This window comes from Acomys minous (assembly GCF_964271855.1).
Source record: "Acomys minous genome assembly, chromosome: 2".
Taxonomy (NCBI): Eukaryota; Metazoa; Chordata; class Mammalia; order Rodentia; family Muridae; genus Acomys; species Acomys minous.
This window is the reverse complement of record NC_140484.1, coordinates 66,395,880-66,409,735: the sequence shown is the minus strand read 5'-3', so window position 1 is coordinate 66,409,735 and position 13,856 is coordinate 66,395,880. Positions and strand designations below refer to the sequence as shown.

General features: G+C 49.0%; 1 long non-coding RNA gene across 1 annotated transcript; it reads right to left on the bottom strand.

Moving 5' to 3' along the window:
- Positions 1-841: 841 nt before the first annotated feature.
- LOC311586548 lies at positions 842-5,267 on the bottom strand. Its single transcript, XR_014775572.1, has 2 exons — positions 5,184-5,267; positions 842-944 (listed from the first exon to the last, which is right to left on the bottom strand). It is a non-coding gene; the product is annotated as an uncharacterized lncRNA (long non-coding RNA).
- Positions 5,268-13,856: the final 8,589 nt, after the last annotated feature.

Genomic DNA, 13,856 nt, shown 5'->3' with positions numbered 1-13,856 from the left:
GGTGAAAGCCAGGGGTCTCGTTTGAACATTCCAAACAGTCTGAATAGTCCAAGGATGTTAGGTCACTCGCAGAGATGAGCGATAACTGGCCATTAAGGTGACTAAGAGAGTGCAAGCTAATTTGACTCCAGACCTGCAATATTCCAGCTCTCTGCAGCCACAGAAGCTCTCTCATCTGTCAATTGGCCCAGTAGAGTCTTTACAGGGGTGCAGTTTTGTTCCTGGAATTCCAGTCCATTTGTAAGAGCCAGCTGCCAACAAGGCCCAGTGCCTCCAGGAAGCCAGGGACTTCCCTCAAGAATGTGAATTTCTACAGTCATGGCAGGCCGGGGATCCTGGGAACCTCTGTGTCATTTTGAATCACATCCTCCAGAAGTTCATGACTCCACAGGACCTGGAGTGTTGTGTACAAATATGTTTTATTTTTTATTTGATCAAATTTTAATGAGATTATACTTGATTAGTGTAGGGCCCAAATCCAATCCCTGATGTGCTTACAAGGAAAGAGAGATTTGGGCCCAGACACAGAGAGAACCTTCTGACATCTACGTAGCAATTGGACTGATGCAGTCACAAGCCAAGGAATGGGTGGTCAGAAACTAAGAGGAGGCAGGAGTCCCCCCACAGAGTCTCTGAGAACAAGTGGTCCAGCATACACCCAGACATCAGACAGAGCTGCAACGAAAGACACTCCTCTGTGTTAAACCATCCGGTGTGTGGCAGTGCCACCAGACTAATACATCTTTCCCAAAAAATACTTCAAACTTCTGCTTAAAATAAATCACCCTACCTACTGTGTGACTTTCCTCATTGCTGCAACACAACACCCACAAAAGGCAACTGAAAGAAGGAAGGGTTTATTCTGGCATAAGTTCCAGAGTGTGGCCCATCATGGTGGGGAAAGGCATGGTAGCAGGAACTTGAAGCAGCTAGTCACATGGCACCTGCAATCAGGAAGCCGAGAGATGGATGTTGGTACTGAGTTCCCATTCTCCCTTTTTATTGAGTCTGGAAACCCCAGCCCATGAAGTGGTACCACCTACATTTAGAATGACCCTTCGTACCTCAAATAAGAGGCCTGTTTCCATGGTAACTCTAGATCCTATCCAGATGACAGTTAGTATTAATCATCGCAACTACACACATGAGTTCCCAATAGACTAAGAACCAAAAGGACAGGGACATCAGAACCATGGGGAGGCTGCCACAGCCACTTCAAGCACTCTGTGGATCTCGTTGGCTCCAGGGCTGTTCAGAACCATATGGGAATGGAAGGAAAGCTCTTGATCCCACACAGGGGCTCACATACACTATGGCATGCAGCCAGGACCCTGGAAATAGCTCATCTTTGGAGAAGGACTGGATTAGGAAAGAAAAAAAAAACACCTACCAGCAGACAAAAAAAAAAAAAATTCTCATTTTGGGTTTACTCTCAGACACATTTGGGACTAAAAGCTGCATCACGTGCAATCTGAGAGAATGGAAGTAGAAAATATAAATGTCTTTTATAAGCGTGATATTTGCCCCTGGCCAGATCCTCACAATCCCAGATTACAGGATGACACATAAAGAATCAAAAGAAATGGCACCCAGGAGAATTAAGACACCAAACATTCAGGCATGGGAATTATTAGTCACCAGATACATATAAGCCTTGTGTCCAGTTTTCAAATGTATCCACTGTATCCACGAACTCCTGAACTGCCCCTGTGGTTATCTGCATCCGACTGGCACAAGATTGAGCCCCCAGGTGCATCATGGGAAGGAGAAAAGCCCATGAGGCTCCGCCCCTCCCCAGGGGGACTATTGGCAATTAATGGCTGTTGGAGGAAGGGCGCCATTGTCTTCAGTGGTATAGCCGCTGACTTGTCCTTGCTTCAGAAGAAGCTCTGACTTAGAGCAAAATGGAAGAGAGAAGAAGTTGGAGGAGACTTGTCAAGAAGAAGGCTCCAGCAGCACAGGGGGTAGATGAGCCAAGGTGGGGGATGAGGTGACTAAAATGCACTATATAAATGTATGGAACTGTCAAAATTATTTAAGTTTTTTAAAAAAGACAAACATTTCAGGCAACGATACACTTAAGAGAGACTTTGCGGGTTTAAATATAAAGAATTAAATAAAATCTATAAAGGAGAAAGAGAAACAGAGACAGAAATCAGACAAGGCTGACGAGGTAATTAACAGCCTGGAGAGAAATGTAAAGTATCCAGAATATGGCAAAGAAAGACAAATTAAGAATAGGAAGAAACGGTGAATAAATTTCTAATTAGAGTTCCAGAAAACAGAGGGAATAAAGACAGTAAAAGGGAAGTTAAATAGGGGGGAAACTTACTAGAACTGATTTAAGACTTGAACACTTGGGGCTGGAGAGATGGCTCAGTGGTTAAGAGCACTTGCTGCTCTTCCAGAGGACCCAGGTTCATCTCCCAGAGGCCAAACTGTGGCTCACTACGGACCATAACCCCAATTCCAGAGCACAGGGCACAGACATGGTACACGGACATACATGCAGGGAAAACGCCCACACATATAAAATAAACATATTTTTAAAATTACTGTATCGACAAAGAAGCAGGAAAGCATGCTTCTAAACCACCAGAAAAATCATTCGATGAAAACAGGCCGAGCGTGATGGAGGAAGTAGACCAGAAAGCATTAAACAGCCGTTAGAAAGCTCTCCAGCCTGTAGCCTAGTTTCCACCATATGAAACCTAATAAAGAATGACAAAACAAACAGTGCAAGTGGAGGGGAACCCAGGGCAGCTGATGCCAGTGAAACTAAAGCATAAAATCAAGAAAAAAAATCAATGAGATCGATAAAATGGATAAATCTCAGCCAGAAGAACAAATTAAAATAGACAAGAGGGAACAAAGGGCTGAGGGCTGGCTCAGTGGATAGAGGCGCTTGCTGCAGAAGCCCCGGTGACCCGAGTTCTATCCACCAGCACCCACAGAGAGGAAGACGCCACAAAGTTGTTCTCTGGCCTCCACATGTGCACTACGGCACACAGTGCAACACACACACACACACACACACACACACACGCACATGCACACGCACACGTGAATGCACACACATACAATAGTAACAAGATTAAAATCTTTTAAAGAAAAAAAAAAGATACAAATTGCCCACATCAGGAATGAAAGAAGGAAAATCACTGCAAAGGCTACAGACGGCAAAAGGACAATAAAGAAAACGAACACTCTGCGCATCTTCAGGCGCAAACAATCCCCAGTGATGAAACGGGATGATGCCTAACGAAAGGACCTGCTAAAACTCATCCAAGATGAAATAGTCATCTGAATAGTCCTGTAACAACTACAGAAACTGAATGCATAATTTAAAAAAAATAAAACAACTCCCATAAAAGAGCCCAGCACACAGATGGTTCCATTGAATTCTACCAAACATTTAAGAAATAAACATCTTGGTTCTGCAGTCACTTCCAGGAAACAGAAGCCCAAAGAAAGTTCCCACCCTACACGATGATGCCAGCATATGACCCTGTTTTCAGAACTAGATGGCAACAAGAAAACAGCGAGCCTGAATCCCTCGTGGGTAGGTGTGAAACTCCGCAGCAAAATATCAGTGAGTCATAGCCGGCGACACACTAAACCCAACCCATCGTAACTACTATAGTTTGGACCTGGTATAGCCCAGCAAGGACCCATGTGCCACAGGCTTGGTCCCCAGGTTAGAAGATACTTTAAGAGGTGGACCTAGAGGAAGGTTTTAACCACTGAGGTTATGCCTTCAAGGACTTATAAGGCTCTGCTTTTTCTGTCTCCTTCCTTCCGCCTTTCCCTCTCCATCTCTCTTCTTCCTGTTTCCATTTCCTGGTCGTGAGCTGAGTGGCTTTGCTCCACCATCCACTCCTGTGCCTTTTAGAAGAACCAAGAACAAGAAAGTGGGAAGAATCACACTACCCAACAGTTTAGTGTTAGCAGAAACTGCATTTACTTTTTAAAGATTTAGTTATTTAACATATGCGAGTGCTCTGTCTTCATGCACACACATCAGATCCCATTGCAAATGGCTGTGAGCCACCACATGGGTGCCAGAAATTGCGCTCAGGACCTCTGGAAGAGCAACCACTGCTCATAACTACTGAGCCATCTCTTCAGCCTTTTTTTTTTTTTTTAAGTAATGTACCATAAAGGGGCAACTGCATACATTGTGGAACATAACAGAACCACACAGACACTACCGTAGTTGTTTTGCTTGTTTGTTTTTTGTTTTGTACAAAGGTGGTAAGGCACACTAATATAAACAGGCCAGTCCTTTCAAGCAAGCTTTCTGCCATGCCTGACACTTTGGACTCCCTGCTCAGAGGACAAGGTCACCAAGAGAACCGTCACACCGGGCTGACATACGGCAACAATCTGCACTCATGTCTGTAGGGACAGCTTACCAGGCTATAGAGTGGACACGAAGGACTGTAAGTTGGGCCTCCTAGAGCCGCCCTGCCTGCCCTCAATGTCGAAGCTCAAATCCTTCTTATGCTTCTGGTCCCTGTCTTGGTCAGTTCAGGCAGCCCTAACTAAATACCAGAGACTGTGAGTTAAACAGCAGCTGGAAGTCCAAGGTCAGCGCATCAGAGCGGCTATTTATGGTGCACACTACTGCTTTCTCACTGGGTCCCCATGTGGAAGAGAGGAGAGCAGGCTCCCAGGTGTGTCTACGTGGAGGGAGCCCAGCTCATGATCTTGTCTAACCTAACCAACTCCCAAAGACCTTGCCTTCTGGTACCTTCCTGCCACGATTTAGGACATCATTCTATGGAAGTAAAAGACATAACTGAGCCGGGCGTGGTGGCGCACACCTTTAATCCCAGCCCTCAGGAGGCAGAGGCAGGCGGATTGCTGTGAGTTCGAGGCCAGCCTGGTCTACAAAGCAAGTCTAGGACAGTCAAGGCTACACAGAGAAATCTTGCCTAAAAAAAAAAAAACCCTCAAGAGACATAACTGAGTCCATAGCAGTCACTGAGAGTACAGCCCCCTGTTCCCTGCTCAGAAGCCACCATGCCTCCCTTTTGGATACTGAACTGAGAGCCACTGTTGAGTTCCTCCATCCACCTGGCCCATTGCATAGTGCATCCTGTCCATTTTACCTCAGGTGCAGTCCACATCTACCACCCCCGCCCCTCATTCAAGGAGACCAGAGCCCCCATGAGACTCACCAGCCTTGCAGGGAGAGCCACAACTGGGAAATGAGTCAGCTAGGAGCCAACATATCTCCCCACCCCTGCCCCAGTGGAGCAACCCAAAGCATGTCTCCAAATCAGGCCAGAGAAAGTCAAGAAGGGGGAGGAGTCAAGATCACTTAAGACTCTGTCACAGGGCCCTTACTTCCTGTAGTCATCCTCTGATTGACAGCTGTTGAAGAGTCAAGATGGATTCCAGCCAGGTAATTATGGGGAGTGAGTAGGACGGGGCCCCTCTACCTTTCAGCTCTTATCAGATGCTGTGTGGAGTTACAGACGCCCTGGAGCATACCAGTGGTTGTCAAGACAAGGTTTGGCAAGCTTCCAAATAAAATAATGGGCTCTAGGGTCCCACCACACAGCTGGGTGCTGGGTGGCAACACTCTCATAACTGAGACAAGCACTGGTAGTGATATAACTTGGCACCCCACTATTGGGATCAGGAGACTGATGCTCAAAAATAGGACATGGACAGTCCAATACAGAAACAGCATTCTGACCTCAGGCTTGAGTACATACTGTAAGAAAGCTTCCTTACTGTTCCACTCATGGCTGTGGAAGCTTGGGAGGAGACAGTTGTATGAAATTCACCCCCTGCCAAGGTCGTTTCAATTTCCCCATCATAGATCTTAGCACCTGAGTGACCGTATGCCAGGAGGATTTTCACAGTAGCTTGGGGGCAAGGCTAGGTCTAAAAGAGCTATGTGGAACATTTACCCTGCCTCTGCACCTCTTCTGTGCCCATGGTTATGTGCTGTGACCTGCCCATTTTCCCATGACTTCGCCAAACATGCTTTCTGTTTCCAGTGTTTACTCTCAAAACATCTGTGTTTCTCTAGCACATTCTGGTAAATGCCCTCCTGAGGCTGACCAGCTCTCAGAGAGAGAAGCAAGCTGCACACCACACCCACCCTCCCCAGCCTCTATTTTCAGGCTGTACCAGCCTGGGGAGGCTACAGCCATAGCATCAAGCTCAGAGCAGTGACAGTAGGGCTGTCTGTGGCTGGCAGGGCCACAGGTTGCTCAATTATGTGCCGACACCATAGCGTCCAGGCAGGGTACTAACTCTCCCCATTGCTGAGTGTTTCATTTCATAGTAGTGATGGCCTAGGTCCACTGGGGCCCAGTGGACACAGTGCAGTGGAAAAAAGGGCCCCTGCCTACAGCCAAAAATGCACAGGACTCAAGAAGGCTCCTGTGTACAGCATGCACAGGGAGGAGCTGTCTTTGTCCTGAGCCACCATGCTTCTGGGTGACCAGCCTCCTGAGGCAGCCAAGAACAAAGAAGACCTTGGCAAGACTTTTAGTTCAAATACAATTAAATATGACGGAACCCACCCCACCATGCTAACATCACAATTAAATAATGGAATAATAAAGATGTTGTCCAGCCTAGGGGCAATAATAAGTGCACCTTAGACACTCACTGTTGTCACCAGCAATATTAGAAGTGTAGGAGCAAGTAGGTCTTGTTGCCTCTGAATCCTGAATTAATATGGTTGAATTTTTCTTTATTTATTTATTGGTTTTTCGGGACAGGGTTTCTCTGTGTAGCCTTGGCTGTCCTGGGCTTGCTTTTGTAGACCAGGCTGGCCTCGAACTCACAGTGATGCGCCTGCCTCTGCTTCCCGAGTGCTGGGATTAAAGGCACACGCCACCATGCCCAGCAGTTGAATACTTCTTAATGTTCATTCCATGTCTCGGGATAACTTGCAATCAATGAAAATAAATAGTGGTTGGGTAGCAGATGACCAGAAACAAGGTTACCAAGCCTTAAAGCTCAAGGATTTCATTATCCCCTGGCTTGGGCTCCATTGCCTTGCATTGATCTCAGATTAGAGCTCTGAGGTTACCTTGCTCGAGCATGATCTGGGGGTGAAGGTGCCCCCTGCAGCAGCCTCTTTGTATCAGCATTTCTGCTGTACTATACCATGTGCTTTGTCATAATGGGTTTCCTGAGGGCACTAAGAGGTGGGGGGTGGGGAGGGAGCAGACACTACTGCAACGCCTATCCAGTGGATGGGGAAATTGAAACAGGCTCTATAGCATGCCATGGGGGTGATGAGACGCCCCCCCCCAAAGCATGGCTTCAGAAGGTAGGAAAGCTCATCTCAGACTGAGGATGATACCAAAGTCAAAATATGCAGCACCTGGAAAAACCTGGATTCACAAGAGACAGGACAGAGCCTGGCGTTGTAGTTGAGTTGGTAGAACACTTGCCTTGCGTGTGCAAAGCACTGGGCTCAGTGCCAGCACCACATAAGCCGGTCACAGCAGCACGCATGCACTCAGGTAGCCTCAGCACCTGGGAAGTGGAGACAGGAGGCTGGGAGCTCCAAAGGTTCCTTCAACTACGTAGAAACTTTGAGACCTGCCTAAAATAATCTATTTGGAGCTGGGAGGGGGCTCGGTAGGTAAAGTGTGGCCACGCAAGCACAAGGAGCTGAGTTTGGACCGCCAGCATCTGCATGCCGAGCGTTATCAGAGAAAGGCAAATCCCGTGCTGGCTGGGCAACCCAGTTAGCCAAAACAGCAAGTCCCAGGTCAAGGGAGAAACCCTGCCTCAAAAAATAAGGCGGAGACACCAGATGGAAGACACCCAAAGTCAGCTACTGTCCTCTTATATACATGCACATGTGAACACACACACACACACACACACACACACACACACACACACACACGTGCACGCACATGATGTAGGAGCTGGGATCACATCAGAGGATGGCACAGAGATCTCCCTTCACACCTTCCTTTACCATGCACCCCCTGCCCAGCCCCAGCTCCCAAGGGGCACCAGTCCCCCCACCAATCAGGAAGCAAATCTGTGAAAACCTGCTGTACTGTGGTCAGGGACCACAGGCTACAAGGCAGCTGGATCCCTGTGAGGTTTGCCAGGAAGTAGCCTCCTCCTGCCAAGACCGGGGAGCCAGCAATGCCTCTCTTGTTGGTTCCGGGGGTAGAGCGGGGAACTAAGGCACTCAAAGCACAGACCAGAGGTCAAGGGTTACCCAGCCAGGTCAGTGACCCAAAGGGAGGCAATACAGAAGGTTAGCCTGTCCAGCAGGGGTCCCTGCCACTCTGACCCATAGGAACCCAGATCTTGCAGATGACTTGGAGGAGTCTCAGTTTCACTGTCTCAGCATCAAACCTCTTACTGCCACCATGCCACCTGTCAGTGGATCACAATATCACTATGTGATAGCATCCCAGCCTCAGGAAACCAGTGTCACCTCCATAGCAGCCCTGTGTCACACACATTACGCTGTTGCCGCTCCTCTCACTGTGTCTTGGTGTTACTGTATCACAGCACCACCATGTCACATGGTCCCTGCATCTCAGTCGCCACATCACACCGTAACCATGCCACATGTCACCATTGCATCTCACAAGTTTTCCAGGTCCAGTTAATTGCTGCTGAGAAAAGTACTTCAGAAGGATGACATCCACTCCCAGTGGCCTACTCCAGACCCTCATGAAGAGACAAATGTCTCTACCCAGGGAACTGGGCAGGTATTCATACTGGCTCTTGGTGCCCTCAGGCTGTCCCTATTAAAGGTTTATATGGCTCATTGATAGCGAAGTGCTAAAACACTGCCCAGAAATGTGTGTAGATCTACTTTTAGCATAGATTTCTGGATGGAGGCCAGCAGTCAAAGCCACACAGCAGCTCAGGAGCCTGCAGGTCTCTCCTGGTCCTCTTTCTTCAAGATGCTTTTACCATTGGGCCAGGCAAAGGCGTCCAGATTTCACCCTTGTTCCGAGTTGTCATTGCCCCTTCTCAGCAGCCATTACCCAGCGATGGCACCAAAGCCACAAAGGAGGGCCCAAGGCTCACTGCTCAGATTCTTCTCTAATGTGTTAATAGCTCGAACCAGCCTCAGAGACAGAAGAGCTGGACGATTCTTGAGTCATTGGCTTCCTGGCTGTTTCCCCTAGCCACTTGGTCCAGGCATTATTCACTTGGAGCTGTCTATAAGAGACCAGAAGAGCATGGTGGCACACCCCTGTAATCCCAGAACTTGGGGAGGCAGAAGCAGGCAGATCTCTGTGAGTTTGAAGCCAGCCTGGACTACAAAGGCTATACCCTGTCTTGAAAAACAGAGAGAGAGAGAGAGAGAGAGAGAGAGAGAGAGAGAGAGAGAGAGAGAGAGAGAGAGAGAAGACCAGAAGAGGGACTGGCCCTAGTTTCAAAGACCCAGCCCATCACAGGTGACAGACAGAATTCAAACCAGGACCCTAAGCTCAAGGTCCAACTCAGAGAAGCTTTTTAAAAAGACCATTGGGGACCAGGGGTTGACATAAAGTCTGGATATTTGTGAGCACACTTCAGTTTGTCCGCCAAGATGAGCCCTGCCTTCCTGACAGGTCCTTGAAAGTGACCTTTGTCCAGTGGTGGCCAGACCAGCAAGACAGACCCAGAAGACCTGCACAGCATCATAATTACTACTTGTGTTTATGAATCTTAAAGGGCCAAGCACCACTCTGTGCAGCCTGAGCATGCCAATCATCTAGACTTCGGCAGGGGCACTTGACCTTGACTACTGCTCCCTTCTGACCCCAGCCCAGGAGCCACTCACTCCCCTGAGCTAATTCCCAACACTTGCTACTCCAGTTCCTATCGTAGTTTGAGTGTGAAATGCCCACCGTGGGCTTACGTGTTTGAACACGGTCCTAGCAGGTGGATATAATGGAGGGGAAGAAGGGAAGGTCTCAGTGGTTATAGCCCAGCTCTGCTTCCAACCCAGGTTCACTTTCTCTATGTCCTCTGTCACTGTCGATTTCTCTATCTCCTAATTCCTTCCTGGCCCACCAAGATGTAAGCGAGCAGCCTAGCAGTCTTGCCAGCCCAGCCACAAGGGTCAGTGAGCAGCCACAGGGCCACAGTCTATTGTTCCTTTAGCTTTGGTCCTTTGTTTTGTGCATGGTGACATCCTGTCTTTTACCACATTGGGGGGGGCGGGGGGAAACTGCCAAACATAATGAGGCTTTACATTCCCTCAGCAAAGGGACATTAGCTTCTCTCTGAGGCCTAACCTGGAAACCCCATGCCTCTTAAGAACCTTCCAGGCCATAATGTGCTCCAGGATGGTGCAAAGCTATGGGGAAGCATCCTATAGCCCACAAAGTGATAACACAGAGAACTAAGGTCCATGGTCTTGGACCTGCAGGAGCTCTCACAGGTATCCGCCTTCAGAGAAAAAACAAGGCCCAGTTTCCTCCACCTTCAGAGTCCAGAGCATGGCCACTCCTGGGACTCTGACGGAGGAAGATAAAGTCTGAGGGGAAGTGCAGGGAGGGAACAAATAGAATGAGACGGTCTAGTGGCTACACAGAGGCCAGGCCAGTGTCTCATTTTGGTTTGGTTTTGGGTTTTTTGTTGTTGTTGTTGTTGTTGTTGTTGTTGTTGTTTTGTTTTTTGTTTTGTATTTTGGTTTTTGGTTTTTGGAGACAGGGTTTCTCTGTGTATCTTTGGCTGTCCTGGACTCACTTTGTAGACCAGGCTGGCCTCGAGCTCATAGAGATCCACCTGCCTCTGCCTCCCGGAGTGCTGGGATTACAGATGTGCATCACTACACCTGGCTCCTAAGCATTTCTTAAGAGATAAAGATTCTGAGTTGCAGCTTTCACTCAAAGCATCCAGCAGCTTGCACCCAGGATCAGGGCAAGACTTCCCTGATTGCCTCAGAAGCACTGGTCTAATAAATGTTATTTTTGTCTAAACTCCAGGATTTGATATGTATACACCCTCTGGAGTATACATACTGATTTTTAAAAAATATATAAGTAACAAGTAAACTAACCAACAAAAGGCTCTCCCACTGTGATAAGTGTGTATAAAGAAATGGAGAACGTGTGCTGAGTGGGAATTACAGGACCGCCCACACACACACACACACACACCTCTTCACTGTGCCTGGTGGGCTAGGCAGTACCTCTCTGCAAATGTGTTACACCAGGACCCACCACCGAGTAGGGCAGCCAGTCAAAGGGCAGGCAAAGTCCCTCTGACAACAGCTGCCAGAACCCATGACAAACAGGGCCCTAGCTACTCTTTACAAAAAAAGCATCTCTACTCCATGAAGGAGGTCCTATAGTGTGGTTCAAAGATAGGAAAGCTAGAACAGAGACACCTGACAGATTCACCCACATCCTACAACTAGGGGAGCAAGGCTCTAGCTCCCCAAGGGCTCCTGGGTCCCATGTTCCTCCAGAAGTAGCCCTGGCCTAGACACAACCCTTGCAACCCTTCATCTTGTCAGCTTAGCAGCTCAAAGCAGACCGTGAGCACTGGCATTCAAGGACAGAGTCTTGTTGCCCTTGGGAGCGTGTTGTCACCTGAGTGGAGCTGGGACGCTGCACACAGGATGCAGCATGGGAAGACAGCAACACTGTCCTTGAGCAGGCAAGACTCCCAAACTTGGTGCTACTGAAGCAAGGTGAAGGGTCTGCCTCAGTGTCTTTGGATGCCTTAGTCTTTGATGGGGAGACAGGCTACTTGGTCACTGAGACACATGGTACATAAGAGTAATGAGAGGAACAAAATGAAAGCCCAGTCTGAGGCTCAGCAGAGACTTCAGGAACCATTCATAGCTCTGGCAAGTCCTGCTTCAGAGGGGCATCTCCCTACCCACATCAGGCTGGGTCTCTCTCTCTCTCTCTCTCTCTCTCTCTCTCTCTCTCTCTCTCTCTCTCTCTCTCTCTCTCTCACACACACACACACACACACACACACAGACATTGACTCAGATAACACCGGAGCCTCAAGAAACACCACACTAGCCCAATTCAGCCAGGCCTTAGATGGATGCCCCAGGTAAGAAAAGGGAGACCTGGGCAGTAGCTGACAGCCTTGGCAAGAAGAGAGGCCCAGCTCCACCGCCAGCTGGCCTCCGTGCTCCTGGTTTGCCAGCCAATGGCCAACATGGTACCAAAACATCTGTAAGCAGCTCTAGTACGGTCTAACCTGCATCCCAGCAGGCTCTCATTATGTGCTTCTTGGGGACACTATATTCACCCAACCCTAGACTCAGGGCAGATACTCTTACACCTTGTCCTTGTCCCTTGAGTGTTCCCAGGCTCCTTGCAGGTGGCACATGCAAGAGACAAATGCATTGTCACTCCCTTCTCCTCCCTGCTCTGCCCGCCTTGGATCAGATTGGACAAGCCGAAGGAGAAGGAAAAGCCTCCCACTGCAGCTTCTGGCCAGAGAGAAAGTCATCCTGGTAGTCTCTCGGGGCAGACACACAAGGGTGTTGGGGCACACTGTCAAGCCTCATATATTGAAACAGAGTATGCTGGGCTTGAGATGGGAGCTCCTAGGTACCTCTCACAAGGCTCCAGATAACGTGGTTTATAAGCACATCCTATCCTACCTTCTAGAACTTTCTTCAAGGCTTCTGACTGCTCCCTCCTCACCTCTCCATTTAGCTGCTCTTCCCTCTGTTCCCTTGTAAGTTCCCATGCCTGTCCCTTCATGTTGAGGGTCCTTGTGGTCTTCTTCATGGCCCAGCTTGGCCCCTCTTCCGAGTCCATCCTCCTCTCAAGCCATCCACTCCACCCTCACCTACATCTCCGGCTCACATTAGAGCCACATATCAGGAAGGCTGCAGTCATGAGCTCCAATCTGGCCCACAAAAAACAGTGGCCCCCTCAGGATTCCTCTGAAGACTTCAGACCCCATGGTCCTGCAGATCCAATTTCCAACATCCACAGGGTCTCTCTCCTTTAGGGTCCTCACCTCTGCTTCCAAAAGGAAGTCCAAAGAGTAGGGAGTGCTTGCCCAAGCCAAAGACAGCCTAAGAGCCACCGGGGGCTCAGACATGCCATAGTTCCCCCACGGGAACAGGTGCAGCTGAGGACCCCGGGTTCCACTTCCTCCATCACTCTAATGTTTTCTGGTGGGAGGGGTAGAACCGGGGGAAACAGAACATTCTAGAAGGGGTTGGTGGGCAAGACAACTCTCCCGTTCTTGAGCACAGCTGAGATTGGCAAGTTCTCAACCAAGTGCTGAGGACTATGAGGGAAAACCAGCTCCTCTCCCTTGGAGCGAGCAGGCCTGGAGCTCCAGCAAGGGGCCCCTCACCTTTGTCCCAGTCTCCTCCTTAGCTCTGCCACTAAGTCAGAAAAGGATCTACCTGAGCCATCACTGAGCCCAGATGGAGAACACCTAAAACTACATCACAGGCCACTGATGGCTCCTGGGGTCTTCATACACACTGATGATACACACTACAGGCACAGAGCACTGGGATGGGGGCACACTCAACAGCTGACATCCAGGACTCATGCATGAAGCTCCAGCACTCTAGCCCCTGGGGATGCGGGATTTCCCAGAGTCCCTGGGGGTACATGGCCCTGCTAACCCATCCACATAGTTATTTCTATGGACACCACCAAAATATACCATTCCCTTCAGCCCTGATCTAGAAGCTTATTTCTGAACCAGGAGGTTGAACCAAGATGAGACCAGGCTGTGGTTCTGGAGGGGAAAGGCAGCTCCCAGAATCCCAGAGTGAGAAAAGCCAAGAAGGAAGACATTAGGACCTCACACATCAGTGTCATGAAGTCCCACTGTGGGCCTTTGCAGTGGGTATTATATGGGAACTGAGGCTCAGACATGCCATAGTTCCCCCACGGGAACAGGTG